At 31.8% G+C, this 5,982-nt stretch overlaps 1 pseudogene; it reads right to left on the minus strand.

Moving 5' to 3' along the window:
- Nucleotides 1-516: 516 nt before the first annotated feature.
- Nucleotides 517-1,414, minus strand: LOC103077102 (transcription initiation factor IIB pseudogene; annotated as a pseudogene).
- Between the last annotated feature and the right edge of the window lie 4,568 nt (nt 1,415-5,982).

Consider the following 5,982-nt stretch of genomic DNA (forward strand, 5'->3'; position numbering starts at 1 on the left):
TAGAGAACACTTCCCTATATTCAAGTTATAAATGACTCTATTCTTGCTTTCTTTGGAAAATTGTATGGCTGTCTTATTTCTTTTTGCTGTTGTCAATAATTTGTCCTAATATTATGTCCCCTAACTATTTATTGTGTATATAAAAGCTATTGATTTCTAAATATTAATTTTATTACATGCTACCTTTTAAATTATTTTATTATTTTAGTCTTAGGGTTTTTTTTTTTTTTAGTTTTGAAAAACGTTTTATTCAAGAATTACATAACTTCAAATATCTTCCAAAATACAGTTTCCTAGATTGCTACAAAAGCAAGCATATCCAGTAAGAAATTTAAATCATTAAATATATTTCACTAGTATATACATACAGAAGGCCAAGCAATTAATATTTAGCCCTGGAATGTGTACCACGTCTTTCATTTTTTCTTATTAAAGGCTCAATCCAGCACTTTGTATAGGCTATGTACAAGAGGCAAAGTTCAGTGTTCATAGAGGTTTGACATTAGCTGCTTCAATTTATAGCTGTGGTAGTTTGTCCACAGAGGTGTCAAATTTGAAGTCTGTAGGAAACAGATCTGGGGCCTAAGGATAGATTAGTCTGTAGGACTGTCTGATTGTAACATCAGCAACACCAGCAATATCTCCAATTTCTTTTTGGGTCCTTTTCTCAGCTGATGCCTGCGAGGCCATGTAAATGGCGGCTGCTGCCACAGATATCGGGCTCCTTCCAGGAACCAAGTCCAACTCCACAGCTTTATGGGCTGTATATGTAGCTGCCATCTGTACTTGTTTAGGAAGGCAAAGGTTGGAACAAAACCTGGACATGAAGTCTCCAGTTGTAATCAAATCCACACTGGTTTCTAAAGCTTTCAAAATAAGTTTAAAACATCGACCAATTTCTTTCTTAGAAATTTGTGATACAGCATGTATTTCTTTAAATGGCCTAGGAACTCCTTCCCGTCTGCAGGCAATATACAAACAAGCAGAAGCTATGGCATCATTAGCCCTTCCCTTCAGGCTCTTCTGTTCATACGCTTGCTTGAATAGATTTATTTGTTCAACCAACTATATTTCGAGGGAAGTTGATTCTGTCTGCCATGGTAGTGATTTCTTTGAATGCATTCATCATTGCCCGATCAGAACTACTTATGGTTCTCCTATTCTGGTACTTAGAATTACCACATTCATCGAAACTTGCAGCTCCTGTACCCTTGCCATTCATAGTAGACAAATCTCCATCACTCAGAAGAGGATTCTGAGAATCTCCAACTCGAGATGGATCTTTTGTTGCTACAACCAGACCACATTCAGGACAGATCATATCACCAGCTCTGCAGTCCTCCACTAAGATCGCATCTGGATGATTTGGACATGTGACTCTTGGAAGAGCATCCAAACGGCTGGTAGAAGCCATCTTCACAGACACTGTGGTTCCAGCCACCAGGTACAACAGACGGACTGCAGACACGAAGAGATTGTCTAGTTCTAGTTTTTAATATTGAGTTTCTGGGATTTAACATAAATTCTTAGGATATATAAACTTATTTCATATAAACTGAGACTGTTTATTTCTTATTTTATAATTCTTATTATTCTAATTGATATATTTTTTCTAACTGTATTGGCTAATGCCTCCAGAAAGTGTTGATTCTTAACAGGCACTGGTTCCTTGTTCCTAATCTTAGTGGAAGTGCAGTTAGTATTCACATGTTACATAAGACGATGGCTTTAAGATTTAGAATATATTATATATATTCTGTTAGAATATATTTAGAGTATATATCTTATCCTTACACACACACATTTCTACTTATTTGAAGATTTTTTTCCAGAAATAGGATTTAAATTTTGTCAAAAGCTTTATATCTATGAATATGGTAGATTATATTCATAATTTGACAATATTAAACAAATCTTGCATTTCTGGAATAAATTACACTTGGTCATGGTAAATCATTTTCATAATATGATATTGGGTTTATTAACTTATATTTAATACTTTGCATTGATATTTCATAAGTAATATTCTTTTTCTGGTACTATTTTACTAGGTTTGCTTATGAATGTAACACTTCATAAAAATTATAGGAAGATTTCCTTTAATTTCAATACTCAACCAATTTATGGAACATCGCAACTATTGGGTTTCTGAAGATTTTGTAGATTTTTCCTTTTGAATTCATATGGCCTGACTTTGGCGGGGGAGTGGGAGTAGTTCCTTTTCTACCCACTTTTTCTCTTTTACTGTTGTTTTCTACAGACATCAGTAAACTTAAGCATTTTATCTCTAAAGAGGATGGCTTTGGTAAATTGTATTTCCCTATAAATGCATTTATTTGAAGAAAGGTATGAGAGCACTCGTAACTTTTCCCTTTTCCCTATTTCAATACCTAGTTTCACCTTGTCATTTCTGTTTTGTAAATTTGTTTTTCCTTACTTTTCTTAAGTTAGCTAATGTTCTTTGGTAAAATTTTTCACACAAAATCAATTTTTTCCATGTCATTCATTCCTGTTTTTATATTAAAATCCCTCATCTTACTTAGCATTGGGTTTTTTTTTTTTTTTGGTTACTTTTTCTAGTTTTTTTTAAAGAAAACTGGGAATCTCAATTTATTTTCATTTATGTTCATTTTCACTGATAAAAACATTTAGGGCTATGACTGTTTGGTCTGATTGCTGCTTTAAATGACTCCCATGTATTTTGATATGTAAAAATTCATCAGTAATATTTCTAAGAATTTTTTGATTTTTAGTGTTAGGTTACACTTTAGCCCAATAATTATCTAATAGAAAGCTTTAAAACTTCAAGATGGAATGGCCTTTTATGTTGTTAATAACTTGTAGTGTTATATCACTGTGATCAGAAAGTCTGTTTGTAATACTTCTGCTTTAATAAACATAGTGGTATTTTCTTCATGACAATACATAAAGTTTCATGAACAAATGAGAAGTTATATTCTCTATTTTCATGGTGAAAGTATATAAATATATATATTTAATATTCATAACATCTATTTTATTGATTATATCATTCAGTTCTTATATATCTTTAATCATTTCTCCCTACTTTATCTTTCTTATAATGAGAATGCTGTTAATTTCTGTTATTCATAGTGTTTCTATCTATATCTCATTGCTTTTCAAGTTTATTCTTTATAAAGATGATTTCTATAATATTTGGTGCATTAAAATCTATAAATGTTATATTTTTAATTGTCTCTTTTATTATTAAAAGGTTTGTCACTTTCAATGTTTTTTGTTTAAATTCGAATTTTAAAAAATTATCATTATAACAACCCCAGATTTCCTAGTTTCCAATTCTCAGAATACATTTATTCACACTTTTTTATTTAGCCTTTTAGATTCATTTTTTTAATATTTAGGGGTTTTGATTTGTTAGCTAAATTTATTTTTTTTTCTCTTTTACAGGCAAGTTATATCCATGTTGATTTATTGACATAAAAGATATGTCTTTTGTTTGGTATTGACTTTGTCATATTATTTTATGGTACAATTATTAAGTGTATTATGATATATCTTTTGCAGTTATCTATATGACTTTTTTCACTCTTTTATTTATTGAAATTTCTTACTTGTGTTTAGGATGGCTTAACTTTTTGTTCTAATAGGTACCTTTGTATGTATACCTCTTAAAACACATTCTGTTTTCTGTTTTCTAATTTAACTTTTAACAAAACAATTTGTCCATTTAAAATAATGGAATTTACCTCCAATGTTTTACCTAAATGGCAACAACTTCAACACTTTTCTTTCTTCCTACTTTCTCCTATATTTAATATATAATTCTTGTTTTGTCTTAACATGTAACACAAAAAATAACATATTGTATAGCATATAGCATAAAAATATATATATATTTACTTTTTTTCCCACCCTTGTTTTTGTTTTCAATTAAAGCAAATGCTCATGTTTCATCTTTTTGCTGAAGTCTCACCAGTAATTTCTTGCTTGAATGGAACTCTTTGGTTGATTGCTTGAGGAGGACTCATGGGTAGAGAATTTCTTGATCATTTGAGTGAAGAAAACATTGTTTTATGCCTTGACACTTGGAAGACAGCCAAGCTAGATTTCAAGTCACTGAAACAATCTTTTTACAAACATCCTTCATCACCGATGAAATCTGAGTCAGTTTAATTCTCTTGTCCTTCTTAGTTATCTATTATTGTGGCCAGGAGGCCCTGAGGAAATTTTAACTATAAAGTGTAACAGAATGTCTTTGAAATGTCTAAGGATTGTGGTAGGTCAATTTTCCCTAGTACTTCCTTGGCCCATTCAATATGTAGATACAGGTAGTCTTTGGTTTCTGGGGGCGGGGGGGTGGTGCTGAAAGAGGATTATAGCTTTTGATATAAGTTCTATCCCATTATTTCAGTTGGACTCTCTTTAGAGATTCCAGTTAAATATATGCTGGATATTTTTTGCCTATCTTCCATTTCAGGGCTGATCTCTGTCCATTTTTTATTTCTTTCTTTACATCATTCCTTTGGCTGTTTTGCTGTTTTTCTTTAATTGCCCTTATTAAGTTTTCATTCAGATATATTTGATTGTACTTGATTGTAAGAAAACTTACAATTTATTCATTATTTCATATATACTTTTATTTTTTCTTCTATTTATTTTCTAAGTTCAGTCAGCTCTCATTACTTTCCCCCTATTTATATTCCTAATTTCTTTTAATATTCCCCAAATGCTTGGTGGAATATATCTAATTGGTTGTGTAGTTTTAATTTGTAAATTGAATTGATTTCTAGTTTCTGCCTGCTTTGTACAGGTGAAAATTATTTGATTCTTTGTGACTTACGGTTTAAGGTGTTTAAAAAACACCATCTTCACGAGTATACTATAACAAAACATGGCTTCTTTTTTTTTCAGAAAAACTTGATTTCTAAATATTTTGAAAATAAACAATTGTGACAAATTTACATATAGTTTCTTTTCAATTTCTGTGATTATACTAGTAACGATTCCAATAGATTTCCTGAAAATGTCATTTGTACTTTCTGTACGTTACTTATAATGGCATTTTCAGTTGAAATTGTTGGGTTAGATTAAGAAATATCAATTAATTATTTTTAGTCCAAAATCATTGCTCTTTATGGATGATTTTTTAAAGCAGGAGCTGTGGAATGGCAGGGTTCTAAGCTTATGTTTTTGATGTTCCTCATGTTACTTCCTGTATTTTCATGTTACTAAATTTACATTTTTTTTTTCAAATAAATATTCATTCTTTCTTTTTATTCTCTGCTCCCCTGAAACTTACATTTCTCCAGATCAGGGATGAATCTCTTCCAGTCCTAACTGACACTGGAGCCACACTTTCAGGGCTCAACACCACTACTATAAAATAGCCCCTGCCTTGGAGTACTAAAATATATAGTTCTAACAGTGGGGATCTCTAATGAACCTAAAGAGGTTCATGTCTCTGAACCTAATCCCTTTTGTTTAGGGCCTCTGAGAGATAGAAACCCTTTTTTTCCTTATTTCCTCTACTTCTATACATTTACTAGGCTGAGACTTCTTAGGGAAGTATCATGCCAGATTTCTTTCTCCAAAAAGGGGGAATCATTTTTGAATTTGACAGTAGTCATTAAAAGTAACCAACCAGTTGAGTTAAATGACTCTTTGATGTTTTATTTGTTCTGCCTCTGAAGGTAATAGAGCTGATTATGGGTGGGGGGGGGAGCCTGATTATTTGTCCCTATTTATTTAGCTAGTATCCTTCTTATGGACAAAATTTCCAACTGTTAGCTGGTAATATTCACAGAGCACATCCCATCAAGATTCAAATAGATCCCTCAAAAACTCTTCTCAGAATTAAGCAATACCCTATAAGATGCCCTTCAAGGTATTAAGCCCATAATAGAAGATTACAAGACTCAAGGCTTCATTATCCCTTGTACTAGGCCCTGTAACACTTCCCTTTCACTGGTAAGAAAACCTAAGGACTAGGAGTGGAGGTTC

The sequence above is a fragment of the Lipotes vexillifer genome, unplaced genomic scaffold, assembly GCF_000442215.2.
Source record: "Lipotes vexillifer unplaced genomic scaffold, Lipotes_vexillifer_v1.1 scaffold448, whole genome shotgun sequence".
Taxonomy (NCBI): domain Eukaryota; kingdom Metazoa; phylum Chordata; class Mammalia; order Artiodactyla; family Lipotidae; genus Lipotes; species Lipotes vexillifer.